Genomic DNA, 18,833 nt, shown 5'->3' on the forward strand with positions numbered 1-18,833 from the left:
GCTAATAGGCTTGAAATCCTTCATAAAGGTAGGGTTATCAATTTTGGGAATAAGCACAATCAGAGTTTTCATGATGTTAAGATTTAAGTACTCTCCCAACAAAGCACTCCGGATAATATTCCAAATCTCAGTGCCTACTATCTCCCAATATTCTTTAAAAAAAAAGCTTAAAAGTCATCTGGACCAGGAGCCTTAAAAGGGCTCATACTGAATACTGCTGACTTGACTTCCGCAAAACAGACAGGGTCAATTAACTTAGCACAAGCCTTGGTGCTTAGAATGGGCATCCGAACATCCCCTAAACAATCAACCTCAATATCTTCCGTTGTACTAAAGAGATTCTTGTAGAAAGAGAGGGCTTCTTCCTGGAGAATATCTGGATCAGTAGACCAAGACCCATCTCTAACATATAATCCATGTACTCTATTATAGTTTCTACGCACCAAAGTCTCAAGATGGAAGAATTTAGTATTTCTATCCCCATACTTGATCCACTGCTCTCAAGATTTCAGGTACCAAAGAAATCTCTCTTGCAATAAAAGCCTATTGTAATCTTCCCTCAGTTCAGCTTCTTTAATTCTCAGAGACAACACATCGGTAACCTCCAAATGTTGTTGAATCTTATTAATCTGATATTCCAGCTTACTTTTTTACACAAAATTATTTCCAAAAATCTTTGAGTTAAAGTCCAAAGAAACCTGTTGAACCATCTTAAGCCTTTCAGTAGCGCCTTCAAACCCTTAATTCCAAGCCTTACTAATAACATGTTTATAAGAAGGGTGTGTTGTCCATACAGCCTGGAACCTAAAAGGACGAGAACCTTTCACTCTGGGACCACCATGACAACGAACTAAAATAGGGCAATAATCAGAATGAAGCCTGCTAAGAATTTCAGAATAACCCTCAAGAAACATTGTCATCCACGCCTCATTCACTAGTACTCTATCCAACTTTTTAGCCAAGTCTCTGCCAGCCTGAACTATTTTTTACCAAGTATATCTCCTACCAGTCACTTTAAGATCAAAGAGTTCACAGTCATCTAGAGTAGTAGCTAATAGACTAGCTCTACGAGAAGAAAAATAAGCACCTATACTCTTGTTTGGCGCCACAATCTCATTAAAATCACCAACAGCTAGTCATGGTCCATTATGACCTAAATTAATAAAACGCAAATGATCCCAAATCATACTTCTTTTTTTCAAATTGAGGACTCCCATACACTGCACTACAAAGCCAAACTAAGTTACTCACACTCACTTTCACTGCGATACATTGGTTAGTTTGGTCAGTAACCACACAAGAAGCATTAGCAATAGAAGAGAGAAACCAAATGCCACCCATGTGTCCTATTGCTTCCTCAACACCAACATAATGAAAATCTAACTTATCCCAGAAATTCTTTAAATTATTAAACATAGTATGAGTCTCAAAGAGAAAGAAGAAAGATGGTTTATATATTCTCACCAAATCTTTGCAATGCACACGGGCCATCTTGTTAGACGCACCCCTCACATTCCAGGCTATGATATTGAAACTATCCATAAAAGATAGCAAAAAGAGAGCTCCAATAACAAACCTGAGACTCAACATGATGTCCCTGTCTTCGACGATCCCGCCTTTAATGGACTTTCAAGTTGCAAAGTAATTTTCTCCGTCGAAACTTGTGCCACACTTGCCACCGATGCTCCATCCTTTTCTGCCGACAAATTCTGCAAAGAGTTTGGGTGAGGACACTTTCGCACAGTGCCATTTGTTGTCTCACCTTGCTGCTGATGATGTACATTGTGATGGGTCCCCGAATAATCCATACTAACCGGTTTTTCAATATTGATACCCCTGCTTAATTTTACTTTGGATCCAATAGCATGTGTTGTACGTTGATGATTAGGCCTTGTCCAAGTATTGGTAGCCTTGTTAGGAGTCTTCTTTGCTTTTGGTTGGACCTGATGGGTGCTAGGAGAAGGCTTTTGACCCATTTTATACTTTCCTTTCCTAATCACTTGAGTCCAACCTTCCAAATCCTCATGTTGTGAATGGTCTACATAAACAGCATGCAAATCACTCTCCACCAAATTCGGGACAGCAACAGTTACGGTCTCACCTCCAAGATTCTTGCCAAAATAAAAATTTGTCATTTCCACATGCATCGGATTTTTTAAATTTGAATTTTTTGGCTGCTTTGCTACATCGCCGACCACCTTGGCATTCGTTTCTCCTCCCGCATTGCTGTCAATCTTGCACACCTTCATATCATGACCAAACTTGAGACAGGTGCCACAAATAAGGTGAAGACTTTCATATTCAACACCTTCAACAAGAATCTTCTTAGTCATTGGCAATCCTAAATCTATCTGAACACAGGCACGAGCATATCGTCCTCTTTCAGCTAATTTTGTTGCCAAATCAACCTTGACGAGGATGCCAACTGCAGCTGCAACACAGAACATTGCATCTTCTTGGTAGCACCAAATTGGTAATCTAGAAATTCTAATCCACACTAAAGTTGCTCCAAAACAGTTTTCACTTGATCTAAACTCTTGATTCCAAGGCTTCACAGCCACATAATTTTCCTCAATCATCCATGGACCTCCTAAGTTCTCGCTCCTCAGCCACATCAAACTTCACAAGAAAATAGTTAAACCACACATCCAACAAATCAAAACCTCCCTTAATTTGCTATACTGTTCGGAGTTTATGAGACAATGCAGTGTAGTTATAATGTTTACCTAGCACCTTAATCACTATAGCATCCTTATAAGGTTCTGCCAAACAATTCTTAGCTTCTTGGATAAACATTACACTCGGTGGCAAAAGATCTCCTTGCTTTCCCGAAACTACCGCAATGTTATCTCCTGACAAAGTTTTCACGAGTGAAAAAGTTTTAGCAATCTTAGAACCTACAACTTTGTCCCAGAAAGAAACCTTCAAAGACTTAAAAATCCCTCCCGAAATACGATCCTCCTTTTTCCCTGATGCAAGCCTTCCCCCGCTCTCCTGCTTATCTCTTCCGCCGACATTATCGGCTGCCTCGCCGTGTTTCACCCTCAAAGTCTCTTCCCCGCTCACTCCACCGCTCATCTTCAAATTTTTTTTTAATATGTTATCAACAAAACTGCTTCTAAATTATTTAAAATACGATAAAAAAAATTAATAAACATGGTATTTTTAGAAATAATAAAAAAATTATATTTAATAAATAATTTATTTATTAAATCTAAATTTGTATAATAACATTCGAATAAATATTTAAAAAATATACCAAAAATTTCAAAACACAAATTAATTTTTAAATTTTTCTATTTATTTTTTAAAAATATATGATCATTCCCAATAATCTTTTCAAAAAAAATTCACTTAACAGAAAATTACTAAAATTTTAAGAATGAAAAGATCTTATTTTTTTAATAATAATTGCAAAAATTTGCATCAAAGTTGATCTCTAAAATTATTTTTTAGAATATATTTAATTAATATTTAGTCTTTTTTATCGTATTTTTAATTCTTTTGGGAACTTATTTATCGTTAATTTTTTTGGAGTTCGTTTTTATCAGCGATGTAAACTTTCGACTACCATTTTAGTAAATTAATATCTAGTTTAATATATATATATATATATATATATATATATTTAATATTTAGTATTTTTTTTAAAGAATTAACTTCCAAATAAGTATTCAAAATATTCAAGTACTAACAAAAAGACCCTAAAAGATATTAACAATAAAATAACTCTTAAAATGTTTTAAAATTTGACAAAAGTAACCAAACGTTAACTATTTATATTTTTGTTAACAAAAAATGCTAAGATGGCTAATAAAAAAATGACTTCATGTTCATAATTATATGGCATTTTTAATTATTTTAATTTTAAAATAATAAAATAGTCTCAAATAAAAAACTTTAGCATTAATTTCTTTTTCTATTTTCTAAGCATCTATTAAAAATAACTCTCCATCTCTCCATTCTTCTTAAAGAAATTCAAACTCTTCAATAGAGGAGCAATACCACTCTCCTCCGTCATCACAAACAAAGACAACAACAATGTATCTTATTTTGTCTTTCACAATGAGATATCCCTCACTGAGCATTCATCCACCATGCCGGGTTCTGCCACTCTCAATTTTTTTTCTCTCGACATTGTCGACAAGGTCTTCCACCAAAACTCCGTCAATAGAACAATAACTTAAAGTCTTCAGCAACACCAATCAAAATAACAAAACTAGCAATAAGAAAACATAGTAGCACAAACATACAAAGTTAAGATACTATGCCACAGCAAAAGACTCCAAACAAATGACCCCTTTGCATGATTTTTTTATTTAAATTAAATAAATATAAAATTTACGAAAATACATAAAATATAGAGTAATTACTTAAATACACAACATACTACATCTCGGGTACTGAGAGAGTAACTCAATTATAGACATATACCGAGTATTAAGACTCTGGGCTATGACGTAACGAAAGGCTGACATATCCTCGTTGCACTCGAGATACGTGTCACGTGGAAAAACGGGTACTGAACACTCGAGATTTGTTCAAACGCTGATTAGGGTCTCAGTACCCGAGATACGCTCAAACATAGAAAACGGATCACTACACCCAAGATATAGTCAAAGACAAATTAAGGCCACAGTACCCGAGATATGTTTATTATGGTCTAGGTATCTCTACACCCTAGACATCTTGGAGAAAAATTCTATATATATTCTCCAATCTTCAACCATACCGTCAAAATTCATTTTTTTCTTTTCTCTCTCTCTTTATCCTTCAACTTTGTTCTAATGGATAATAATCAGTTCTTTTTTGTTGTAATTTATCCCAATGGGATAGTAAAAAACGGTGATGAAGGAGTGAGTTTTGAGTCTAATTCAACTGTGATGTTGTGCACTAACTGTGTTGATACCCTACATGCGATAAATACTGTTATACTCAACAATGGGTAGAATAGGTTCCAAGGAGGTTGGGTGGGTCACATATAGGGGTGTAAATTACCGAACCGGACCGAAAATTATCGCAGAACCGAACCGAATTTTACAACAACCGATTGAAAAACCGAAAAAACTGGTTTTTTTTGTTTTTTTCGAACTAAACCGATCGGTTCGGTTCGGTTTTCGGTTGTCTTTGCTAAAACCGAACCAAACCGGACCGAACCGAAAGATGAGGGTTCAGTGGAGTGTGATTTTACTAAGTTGCCCCCGTTAACCTAGGTATAAAAAGGAAACTCAGAAAAATAACCTAGCTTTCTTCTTCCCCTTTCTTCTTCAGCCGCGAACCCTAGCTAGCCTATACCCAGTTACCCAGTCTGCCAGCCACCCACACCTCTCTCCTCCATTCTTCGAAGGTTCCACGGTTCCACCTCCGAGCTCCATACTTGAGAGAAGGAGAGGCTGAGGGAGACAGAGAACTCGGCAATCGTCGCTCGAAGCCTCGAGGTCGTTCATCATCGCCGTCGAAGGGTCACCGTCGCAGGGTCGCCGTCGCAGGGTCGCCGTCGCAGGGTCGCCGAGCAACAAAGCCAAAGTCGAGCACTCGAGCAGCACTACTAGTGAGTCTCTTTGATTGCTCTTTCTTGTTCTTGTGATACTGATCATTGGCTTATTTGTATTGTTATGTGAGTTTCTAATTGTATGTTTAGTGATTTAGAAGACTTATTTAAAAATATACAAAGTTAATGAACAGAAAAAATGAAGTTATAGAGTTATTAGATCTAAGAAAATGTTGCTGTGTTGAATGTGTCTTATTTTTTGGGGTGAATCAGCAACCTCTTATTCTTGGTGATAACCATAAGTTGCAGGTGATTCCTTTATTTATCATTTGTTTGATTAAGCTGCTAACCATGTGGTGAACTGCCTTTTCATGTTGCCTTTTACATGATAAAGTAAATATTGAGTTTTAGTATATTACTGGAATGTTACTTAAAGATGCTGAAAAGAGACCATGATATCTTTGAGAATATTGGTCAACTATTTTATGACTTTGCCAGTACTATTAAGTGATATGACAGTGATGCATGATGAATAACTAAAATAGTTCGATTGTGTTAACAGCAGTGCTTAAAACTTGTTTTAGGTTTGTACTTGTAGGCATATGATGTGCATAAGCCTTTCTATTATCTAATAATACTTTTTTAACCATTTCTTAGTATTACATAGTTATGATTATTAAATTCTAAAACTCAAGCAATTTATTATATGAGAAGTGTGGTTAACGTAAACAGAGAAAAAGATTAAAAAAAGAAGGTAGTTTCTTGTTGGAATGGTTATCAATTATCACACATAAAATGTTGGCAGTTTAGATATCACTTAAAAGAGAATGAATTTATTTTAAAAATCTTATGACATTTATTTATCACTTTTTATTTGTGATGGATATCTCTGCATCTCTGTTCCGTCTTACCGAAGGTCTATTTTTTGTTCACTTTTCTGCTTCTTTAACTGTGCACTTTTGTCAAGTGGATTCATTGGTGGAAGATATTGGTTTATTTTATATAGAGGTTGTTTATTTTATTGGTGGAAGGTCCAAAAAAGAAATTTGTAGTTCCCTTTATGGTTTATGTTTATAATTTATAATCTATATTATGTTTATAATCTATATTGATTTTCTTGTTTTATTTTTGTAGAAATTGCACCAACCGGAGAAGATGAGGATGAGTCTGGTGTAGATTCTGATTAAACATGGTGGCTATTTGGCTTTTGTTTGTTTAAAAGTGAATGTTTCGGTTTAAACTGTGTTTATTGTTGTTGTTTGTGTTTATTGTTTTTGTTTTGCTAGACATTTTTAATTGTCTTTGTTTTATGTTTAATTAAGTTGAATTTGTATTGGATTTGGATGTGATAAACTCTTGTTATTCTAGTTTATTGAAGATTTTAAATATCATTTTATAGCATTTTAAATTCAGTTAAGCAGGTGTAAAAAACCGAAAAAATCGACCGAACCAAACCGCTGTTGGTTCGGTTCGGTTCGGTTCGGTTCGGTTCGGTTGGTCAAGCAGCAGCCAACCGAACGGTTGGCCTCTTGGAAAAACCGATCAGGTCGGTTCGGTTGGTTTTCGGTCCAAAATCGAACCGAACCGAGCCGATTACACCCCTAGTCACATATAGATTTTTGCACGTGCTTCCGAGCGGTGGATTTACTAACAAGTTATTCTGGCTTGAAAGGGGATCAACATGTGAGGGTAATGTTTGACGTATATGCGAGGCTAATACCACAACATGTGATGGAGTGGTATGTTGTGGTTCGTGACGTGGTTATTGGTGGTGGGCCATCCTCTGAGTCCTCAAGTAGTCTCGCTGAATGCAAGACCGATCCACTTTGTCCAGCCTTATGATAGTGCCGAAGAAGACGATAGCGAGGTCAATTCAGATTATGTTGCCGAATTTGGGTCATTAAACGAGAATTCTTCCTCAAATGAGTATGTGCCAGAGATTTCCACTGGCGGTGATGCTTAATTTTTCCTGCCTCCCCTTTTGCCTATTCATCAATTGTCAGAAGTTTCAAGTCATTATCATACTTTGAATTTGGATAAAATGCAGCTGGATGATATTTTCAATACTAGTCAAGGGGAGGATTACAATACCGACGGTAGGTTGGAATTTTGGGTTGGCCATAGGTTTAGGAACCGTGATGCTGTTCTTATGGTGGTGAACAACTATAGTATTTGAAAGAATGCCAAGCACAGAGTTTTAGAGTTGGATAGGCTTAAATACTATTGTCATTGCAAGAAATTCACCAGCGGTTGTCCATGGAGTCTTTATGTGGCACTACATCAGAATTTAAACTACCGGTATATTTTATTTGTTACTTTTGATGAAACTAAAGTCTATTATGTTAATTATGTCTTGTACTAAATGTTAACATCCATGAGTAATTTTGTAGGATGGTGTGTAGGTTTGGTGGACCACACACCTGTTTGACACCGACCATGTCTCAAAACTATGCTCAGTTGGATATTAGTTTGATTTGCAAGGTCATCCTACTTATAATAAAGACTGATCCATTTGTCTCTATCCCAGTGTTGCAAAGTGTGGTGCATCAAAGTTATCATTTCAAGCCATTGTATCGAAAGGTATGGATGGCAAAGTAGAAAGCGATTGCTCAAATTTTTGGTGATTGGAAAGAATCATACAACAAAATATCCGGCCTGTTACAATCTTTGCAAGAATGTCTCCCAGGTACGATTCACTTGCTATTCCGTATTATAATGGCAACATGGTTGACGGAGATTGGAGCTAGCTTGATAAGGTTTTTCAGTTATTCCCTCATTGCGTTGAGGCATTTAAGCACTGCAAGTCTTTTGTATCGATGGATAGGACACACTTGTATGGAAAAGATGTAGGCGTGCTTAAGATGGTAATAACAACATTCTGTCCATAGCTTTTGCATTAGTCGAGTCTGAGACAACTGAGTCATGGTCGTCTTTCCTATCGAATTTGAGGTAGCATGTTACTCCGCTGACGAGACTTCTTCTCATATCTGATAGATCACAAGTCATTTGCACTGCCCTAAATGCACCGCACAGTGGTTAGCATCCTCCCTCAGCACATCATGCTTATTGCATACGTCACATGGCTTCAAACTTCAATTCACGGTTCAAATGAACCGAAGGTAAGAGGTACCTTATAAATACATCGTATAGTCCAAGCAAAGAGGGTTGCGATTGGTACTTGGATGCTTTGGGTGGGTTATCCTGGGATATGTTGGATTGGGCTCTTCGATTAAGGAAGGGCTTATGCTTTCAGCATTGTGATGAAGGTCGTCGGTATGGTCACATGACGACGAATCTTTCAGAGTTTATAAATGCAGTGCTAAAGGGAATGAGGAACTTTTTTGTAGCGGCCATTGTTAGGGCAACTTATGAGAGGTTGCAACATCTAATCATGTGCAAAGGTCATGAAGCGCATGCTTAATTATAGGGTGGACAGATATTCTCACAGAGACTGTTAGCAGCTATAGAGAAGAATAGAAAGATCCTACCGATGATGAGAGTCACCCACTGTGATCGTAGCAAATCCGTATTCAGTGTGGAGGAGGTGGATCCAATAGAGGGATGGTGCCAGGCTTCATATCGCATTTGTCTTAATGCGCGTACATGCGACTGTGGATTATTTTAGTCTTTGCATTACCACTGTCATCACGCACTTGTGGCATGTGCAGCTGCGAGCATCGAGTGGGGGCACCTTGTTGACCTCGTGTATAAGATGGCTTCTGTTTTCAAGGTTTTTGAGATGGAGTTTCCGTCGATACTAGATGAGAAGATGTGGCCTATATGGTATGGTGCACAGCTGAAGCCTAACCCCTCCATGCGACGGAAGGCAACGGAGAGACTGGCATCTACCTGGTTGTGAAATGAGATGGATGCTGTGTACAGAGAAGAGATGCGGTCTTTGTCAGTAAGAGGGGCATAGTAGATGAGGATGTCCTAACGCTCCTTAGTCGGATTCTTTAGAGCTATAGTTTATGGTTTAGGTTTAGGTATGTTTGGTTTAAGCTAGTTTAACTCGAAATAAAGGAATATATGGTTTATATATAATCAAATAAAGTTTATCGTCATATATCAAATCTTTTAGTTTGTTGTCTTGTTTTCAATAAATTGGTCGTATTAACATAAAAGATTCAAACTTCTTAAAAACCATAAACCAGTCACATGTCCTACCTATAATACAAGTACATAATGTATAGTGATACATAAAAGACCTACATGGTAATACTACATAAACAAGAACCTAACTACTGATGCTGACCGCCATGATGGTCCAAGTGGTGTCCCATCCCACATCCATGAGGACGTGTCAATCTCTGAGGCCTTCCTGACCGAGGATGAATAACTAAGTGGCTCCCAGTGGGGGGTGTCTGCTGTGGTGGAGGTGTTGGTGGTACTACTCCATGCATGTATGGAGGCGGCGGTGGTGGAAGTGGTACTAATCCAATCATGTGTAGAGGTGGTGGTGGTGGTGGTGGAGTCTGGTAATACGATGATGGAAATGATCTATATTGATACAATGGTGGTAGTGGTGTCTGGTAATACGATGATGGCATTTGCTGGCTTGTCGGGTGAGCCTATGTATAGTCCAAACCATGCTCAGTATGCTATTGAACACCTGGACCTGTAGATGAGCCAGGTATATCGGTATGGTTTCTCCTAGTCCGATAATGATCTGCCAAATGATCTATTGCATCCCCAGGTGCACCCACGATATGAAACATGTCATCGAGTTGTATAACAATGTTTAAGCCGATGTCGAACTAGGTCTGGTCCCAGGCAACTCCATCATCCTGGTGACGAGCAGTGCTGGAGGAACCTGGCATGAGGCTCCTGGCCATGTCTACCTCATGCCTAGCAAAGAATCCCAAGCATGCCTCCTAGCCTGTCATCTCCTATTTGGGGCATCTGGTGGAAGCTGAAAGTAATCTCTCTGTCCCAAGGCAGTAGGGGGATATCAGTAGGCACTGCAGCTACTCTCGGATTAGCCAGGATGTCCTCCCCAGATAGAAATCAAACTTTACATGCTTGCTGCCACCATGTCTAGTTCTCTTGTGTCGGATGAGGATCAAGGATCCCATCTATGGTCACCAAGTGGTGTAGCTAGTAACGTCCCCTAAACAAATCGTACCTGTCACGGTGCACGTCGGGCCACCGACATCATCTCCCCTCGTCGTCTTGAACAGAAACTCGTCGACGTTAACCGGATCTGCTGACCTATGCTGTTGCCACCTAAGCTATCTCATTACTCTGTCCACATGATGAAACTCTAGACAATGAGAGTAGACGAGGGTGACAATAGTCCTCTATGTATAAATTTCTTCGTCACTACTAAGCCAATCAGGAGAAATCTAATGTAACTGGAGATCTTTATATGGTGTCCATTGAAACTAAAAAAATTGCATAAAGTACAATAATTAGGAATGAATCACCAATACCTGAAATAAAGTAGAAAACAAAACATCTCGTACCTCATCAAAGGTGAGGCCATCAATACGATGACGTAAACTCTGGATCCTGCCATTGTGGCGATCCCTGCTTTGTGTCCTAGTCTTGCCAACTTACGCACAATAAAAATAATTAACAGCAAAAATTTAGTTATTTACAATAATTAACTTTTTCTACTATTTATAAGATGTTAAATTAAAATTTTAACAATAAGTACATACCTAGTTGCAAGTGGAAACCTAATGACGTCATATTATTCCGGTGGACAAAATGACAGAAACCTATGGTAGATCCAGGAAACAACAAGTGGCATGCATCCCGCAATGTCAGTCACATCACACCCAATAGCGGTGTAAAGTGAGTGGTACGTGTGTGCCAGTAGTGCAGACCCCAAGACAACTGCCTACAATGATCGAAATCCACCAGCAATAGCAACCATTTCAAAGGAACAAGTGTAGTTGACTTGTCTGTGAAAAGAAACCCCTCGATAAGCATCATCAAGTAGCACCTAGCATACTTACGGAGTGTATCTAGATCTGCCCCAGGTGAAATGTGTGAAACCCTCTTCTTCAGCCAGGTCATCATTAAACTGAAAACATGCTTCCTATCCTCTGGCTGTGGTGGCGGTCTGTCGCCAAGTATATCCTCAACCCACTCCCATGTGGAGTGTCCATGGTACTACTAGAAGTCTGTGGTACAACCCCCAATCGGCTCACGCTCAGTGCACAAACTATGATAGTAAACAACATCTTGAAGCATATGCTAACCTCATCCCATGGAAGGTGGAAGCTGTGGGTCTCAAGCCTCCACTGCTCGACAAATGCAGAGATTAAGGAATTGTCAAGCATAAAATTCCTCAACTCTACTGCATGTCCAAATCCCGCCTCCCTGATATAAAGCAATAGGATGTCCGACGAGGGGATGACGCATCCAGATCTTGAGTAGTCTTTCTTATATTTTCTTATGTTTTTCTCTTGTTTCCGTAAGTTTAGTTACATAATCTTCCTTTAATCTCATTACTTTATAATGTCATTTGCTACTAAGTGTTTTCAAAGTATTTTTAAGAAAATACATTATTAAAGAGATAAAAATCAAGTAGCAAAGAGGAGATGAATCAAGAGGCAAGTGTTGCATGGAGAACCAATGCAAGTACGTGAAGATCAAAATCATGCAAACCATGTAAAGAGCTGGCATGCAACGCCCTAGAGAGGAAGGGAGGGGCGTGCAACTCTTTGGGTGCAAGAGTAAAGGACGTGCCACACACTAGAACTAGGAGGAGGGGTGTGCCATGCCCATGAGAAGATTGATGCATGGCATCCACGCCATGAAGAGCAAGTGCCACGCCCATGAAGTAACAAAGCATGGCATGCCACACAGTGAAAGAAAAGTGCCACGCCTGGGAGGAAAATCAACCCCTAGGAGCAAATTGCAATGCTGTCAATCATGACCTCTTCACACTCAAGTGACCATAATTTGATGAGCTAGAGAGGTCCAAATGAAGCAATTCAAATGATGTTGGAAAGCTAACATCTATAGCTTCGAAACAATATACATATGTCTTTAGTGGATGTTCAGTTTGGGCCACAAACAACCCTCACTTTCCCAGCTCGAAAATCAGCGAAAATGGCAAGGCGTGGCATGCCCAGACAAGCACGTGGCACACCCAAACACCCAAGGCAGCAGCGTGGCATGCCCAGACAGCCCTTTTACATCCCAGACTTTCAATTTTACACGCCTAAAAGACCAAATTTCATGTCAAGCAAGCCCACAAACCCGTGGAAGATGTAATTTTGATTAAGATTGTGGAAGATTCTATAAAATAGGATTTGATTTGAATTAGTTTTGACTAGAATTTGAATTATTGTTATTAGTTATTTTAATCTTCTTAAAAGATAAGATAAAGATTTAGTTTTTGAATTTGAATTATTAGAAAACCTAGGATTTAAATAAGTGAGATTGCTCACAGAGAAGGGACATACGGGGAGAGGATCTTTGGATCCTATTCCACCTATTCTTCTTTTCTTTTGCTTTGTTTTTGAATTTTTCATTAGTCACTAAACCTTTGTCAAAGGGTTAGGAGCTCTGTTTATGTTTCGATGGTTTATTAATCTAAGTTTTCTTTTGTTTTAAAGCTTTGCATTAATCTATTTCATGATTGAGTATTTCGTTCTTCATTACTAAAGGATTAGTAGCATCGACAAGTGTGCTAATTCCGTTTTGGATTTATTTACTGATTCGACAAAACTGATATTCAAAATGTGCTTGAAAACTCTTTCACGTGACTTTTTAAATCGACTAGACATAGTAGTTTTCTAAGTGTGCGACACAATACATGATTTTTAACTACCCTAGTTTTGAATACGTGACATATAATTCGGATTAGGATAATTCTTGAAATTATGTTTTCTCATAAGATTCAATCGGACAGGACTAACTTGGATACGTGACATATAATCTGACCCAAAGACTACTTTTAAATCTTATGAGGAACTAACTCGGATTTTGCACTTAATCTTTTCAATTAATCGATTGACCAAGACATTGGCGGTTGGTTAATTGAGAAGAAACCGAGAAGCCGAGACATCGGAAATAAGTTACTTAAGATTTGTCGTGAATAGAGATTTTCAAGCTTTAGAATTAGGTTAAGAAAGTTTAATTCTCCTAAGAACATGAGCATCTCTGAAGCCTTAGATATTCACCACCATTGATTTCTTCCAATTCAACAATTACTGCCTCTAAAGCATTCACTCTTCAGCACTCCGGCATTCAAGCATTCTAGGGTTCTTCAGCATTCCTCAATCTAGGTTCTATTGATCTAATTAGTAGTTAATTCGATATTTGCATGCTCAGTCCTTTAATCCTCATGGTAATGATATCCACTCACCGTGGTATTACTTGAACGATCTGGTGCACTTGCTAGTATCTGTGAGTATTACTTTTCGCTCATCAAGTTTTTGGCACTGTTGCTGGGGATTAACTGAGATTGACATCATACATTAAATTAAATTGCTAAATTAGATCCTATTTTTCTTTGTTTTCATTTTGTTTCCATTCTTCTTATTTTGGTTCCTTTTAATTATTAGGGTTTAATTAGTTTTGTCCCTTTTGTTTGCATTTTTGTTTATGTTCTTTTCATTATTAGGATCTATTTTATTTTGTTCTTATTCATTCCACACGATACTTTTAATTAAGTTTGATGTTGCTCTTTTGTTTTGTTAATTTTAGTTTTTATTGCTTCAATTTTTGTTTCTTTCCACTGGTGCCTTTGATTTGCCTGTTTGTATCCAAAGAAGTAATAGACCCCATGAACAATCTTTGCTCTCAGCAAGTGTATGTTTTAACAAGTTTTCTTACTCACAGCACAAGTAGAACAATTGCATGTTTCACAATCCCCTGACTATGATTTTTATGGAGAAGTAGACATGGTTTATTCCTCAAAGTGGGGGAGTAATCCCTATCCCCTCAGATAGAGGAATTATCATGATGATTGGTTTGGCCAAGGCCAAAAGTGCTCCAATTTTTTCCACTAACAGCAATTGGAGTTAATGCAACCCCAAAATTCTTTTGAGCTTACCATAAAAAGTTTGTCTCAATCTACTCAAGAGTTTGCATAAGAAAATCAAGATTTCATGCAAGAAACAAGAACAAACTTCAAAAACTAAAAAAGTTTCTTTCAACAATTTGGAGAAGTAATTAGACTCAATTGCCAAACAATTGGCAGAGAAGCAAGCAAATCTCTCTCCAAGTGACACAATGTCTAATCCTAGAGAGGAATGCAAGGCCACCAACCTGAGGAGTCCATGCCCTAATGAATCAGAAGGTTGCATGAAGGTTGATGTAATTGACCCAATTATCCAAGAAGTTCTTAATGAAAGGGCCCTTTAGAACTATGTACAGCACTTAAGTCCCGAAAAAGAAGAAGAACTAGAAGAGGTGTGGTCAATAGAGGAATTCATTGAAAGAAGGATTGTAGTCAACAAACAAAAAGCACTATCTTGAAGAAGAAGAAGGTCAACAAAAATTAATCTCTCTGCTATCCTAGAAAGCGGTATGAGTCAAGCTAGTGACGTTAAAAGAGCACCTGTTGGTAGGCAACTCAGTCGGTTAATATTCTTTTTCTTTTCTTCTCCATTAAGGTCCTTTCTTTTAACTAATTGGAAGAAAAGAAAAACAAATACTTTAATGAATAAGTTAGATCTTAGTTAATTTTTGCTTTCTACTCATAGTTTTTCTTTATTGATTTTAATTTTCAAAACTAGTTTTCAAAAGTTTCATTACCATCACTATTTTCTTCTTCTCCCTCTTCATGCAAATTCACCTTATTTCTCATATTAATTTTTCTGCATCCATTTTCATTCAAGTTCTATCTTTTTAAAAAAAAAAGCATGCATGCATCACGTAACACAATATGTACTTAGCATTTTATGTTCTTTCATATTCTTCACCACTTTATAATATGTCCAAACCCTAAGTTTCATGTTCACCAATCTGTACATGGACAAACTCTAAGTTTGGTGTTGCAACTAAGACCAAGAATGAGGATGAAGAGAGCAACAAGGATAGAGAATGAATCTGGTAACAATTGTGTATGGTGGTTAGTAATTCTTCATTTCTTTAAGTTTTCTTTCGTTTTTCTTTTCCTTTCTTTGCATCATGTTTATTCTTTGTTCTATTTTGCTATTATGCTTATTATGGAACTTGTCCTCCAAGCCTCTAATCACATGAAAAACAGTTGTTCTAATGGAGAAAAGTTGAATCTATTAAACAAAGTCCTATTATATAAAATGGTGGTCCATGACTTGTGATTGTATTTCATGGAATGTGATAACATGTGAATAGTCATGAATGAAAGGGAAGAATAATTCTTCATAAACAGAGATTTAGAGAAGTATTATAAGATCTCTAAATATCCCAAAAAGATCTTTGAATTGAAAAGAAAAAGTTAAAGAGAGAAAAGAAACAACAAGAAAAGAACAAAATATGAAAAGATCAAAAGAAATTCAAAGTTACAAAGCTCTGAGTACCAATGGCTAAAGAGTCCAGTTATGTGTCTATGGTGTTTATAGTCCAAGAAAAGGCTTGGGTGATTAGATCCGAGGGGTGCTTCATCACCCGGTAACTTGGGCCAACTTGCTCGGGATTATCGATCAAAAGCCCACTATCAAGAGCCGCCTTGAAACATAACATTTAGAAGTCCAAAAAGGCTCTAGGCATCAATGTCTGTGAAATCAAGTCTTTAGCTATATTCTTGTGGTGCAACCGTGTCAAGGAGAGACTTGGGTAATTAGATCTGAGGGGTGCTTTATCACCCGGTAACTTGGGCCAACTGGCTCGAGATTATCGATTAAAAGCCCACTATCAAGAGCTACCTTAGACGAAGCATTAAGAGTTAACAATTGAAAAATTTCTCTCTATCAAAAGAAAATCAAAAGACTCAAGGATCAACCAAAAACTAAGAAAAAAGCTTTCATAATATCATCTGAACCCAAGTTTGTGAGAATTGTTTGCTCTCAAGACTTTAAGAGTCATTAGAGAAGAAAAGTCAGTTTATGATCACAAGGCTACTAAATCCCATTGTTAATACGGACATGAGTTTTCAAGAGGTTCAAGTCTTCTTCATTAAATCTAATTATTTTCTTTTCTTTTTGCTTGAGGACAAGCAAAGTTTCAAGTTTGGTACTGTGATGCATTCGCATCTTGAGTAGTTTTTCTTATATTTTTCTCTTGTTTTCATAAGTTTAATTATATAATCTTCCTTTAATCTCATTACTTTTTAATGTCATTTGCTACTAAGTATTTTCAAAGTGTTTTTAAGGAAATACATGATTAAAGAGATGAAAATCAAGTAGAAAAGAGGGGATAAATCAAGAGGCAACCATTTCATGGAGAACCAAACCTAAAGTCCTAAACCTAGCACAGTGCCGCAACCTCACTCTCTCAGTCTCTCAAAGAAACCTCAAGCCCCAGCACGGCAGCGTCGAACCCTAGCACTGTCGTCCTCCACCATCACTGGTCTTAAACCTAGTGCAGCACCGCAACCTCACTCTCGCGAAGAAACCTCAAGCCCCAGCGCCGAGCCCCAGCACCTCCCAGCACCGTCGTCCTCCACAATCCACGGCACCATCGCTGACTCGCTAGACGGTACCCTCATAGACAGCATCCTCACTGACAACACCCAGCCACCACAGCATCGTTTTCGTCGTCGTGGTCAGCACCCACAACACCGTCTCCTCCATACCGTCTCTCTCCCCGTCTCCTCTATCGTCTTCGCACACAGCAGCTGCCAAGTCAGATATGGAGCCTCTGAGTCATGTATTCAATTTCTGTTCAATGTATTTATTTAGTGTATTCGGTAATGTATTTGTTATGCTAATTGTTGTTCATTGTTCAATGTATTTGTTGTGCTGAAATTGTTAGTAATTTATTTTGTTGTTGTTGTATTTGTTAGTATTTTGTTGATGATGAATTGTTGTGCTGATTGTTTCTCATTGTTCAACGTATTATTATGCTGAAATTGATAGTAATTTATTTTGTTATTGATGTATTTGTTAGTATTTTGTTGTTGATGTATTGTTGTGCTGAATTTTGTTCATTGTTCAATGTATTTTTTGTGCTGAAATTGCTACTAATTTATTTTGTTGTTGATGTATTTGTTAGTATTTTGTTGTTGATATATTGTTGTGCTGAAATTGTTAGTAATTTATTTTGTTGTTGATGTATTTGTTAGTATTTTATTGTTGATGTATTTATTAGTATTTTATTTAATTATTTGTTCAGTGTATTTATTCGTTGTAGTTGTTATTGATTTTTTGAAATTGCTAGTAATTTTATTTTTGTTATTCAATGAATTTGTTTATGCAGTTTGATATCAGTTTAAGTAAGAATATGAGCGACACTAGAGAAGCAGCAGGAGCTGTTGTTGCTCTTTCGAATGAATCTGCAAGCATCAGATCTCCGACTGCATTGCCTGCAGCACCAGCTCCTCGTAGAAACACAAGGAAGCTTGCTAATAGAGACCAAGAAAAGAGACCACTGAAACTGATACCGATGAAGGTAAGGAAAAGCCTTGTAGACCTAGGTCTTGGATATGGGATCACTTTACTAAAGATGAAACTAGTAATCCATAGTACCCTAAAGCTAAATGCAATTGTTGTGGGGCTAGTTATGCTTGTGATACACATAAAAATAGCACCAATAATATGAAAAATCACTTGCTGTCGCAATGCAAAAAATTTTCTAAAGAGGCATTATATCCTACTCAAAAGTTTCTTTGTTTTCAAGATGTGATAAAAGATGATGAAAAAAGGATAGGTAGTTCACTTTCTGCTGTGTCTTTTGATATTGATCTTTGTAGACAAACCCTTGCTAGAATGATTATTATGGATGAATTGCCTTTTTTGCATGTTGAGGGGAAGAGTTTTCGTTATTATATGAGTTGTTTGCAACCCAAGTTTTCAATTCCTAGAAGAATCACAGTTGCTAGGGATTGTTGGAAGCTTTATTTGAATGAAAAAACTAAGTTGAGCTTTATTTTTAATCAAACAAATAAAAATATTTGTTTGACTACTAATTGCTAGTCATCTGTGCAAAACTTGAACTATCTTTGCCTTACTGCTCATTACATTGATGTTAATTGGAAACTACAAAAAATAATCTTAAATTTTTCTGCTATCAAAAATCATAAGGAAAAACAATTGGTAGGAAGATTGAGAGATGTTTGTTAAGCTAGGGGATTTTTTGGGGTTTTTCTATAACGATTGATAATACTAGTTCAAATGATGTTGCTATTTCTTACTTGAAAAGTAGAATGGAGGATTAGAACTCACATCCATTGAAGGGAGAGTTTTGCATGTTAGATATTGTCCTCATATTTTAAATCTTGTTGTGAATGATGGGTTGA

General features: G+C 37.3%; 1 long non-coding RNA gene across 1 annotated transcript; it reads left to right on the plus strand.

Moving 5' to 3' along the window:
* The first annotated feature begins 16,803 nt into the window (after positions 1-16,803).
* LOC140181116 (uncharacterized) lies at positions 16,804-18,252 on the plus strand. Its single transcript, XR_011875777.1, has 2 exons — positions 16,804-17,245; positions 17,795-18,252. It is a non-coding gene; the product is annotated as an uncharacterized lncRNA (long non-coding RNA).
* The last annotated feature ends 581 nt before the right edge of the window (positions 18,253-18,833 follow it).

Source organism: Arachis hypogaea, chromosome 17 (assembly GCF_003086295.3).
Source record: "Arachis hypogaea cultivar Tifrunner chromosome 17, arahy.Tifrunner.gnm2.J5K5, whole genome shotgun sequence".
Taxonomy (NCBI): domain Eukaryota; kingdom Viridiplantae; phylum Streptophyta; class Magnoliopsida; order Fabales; family Fabaceae; genus Arachis; species Arachis hypogaea.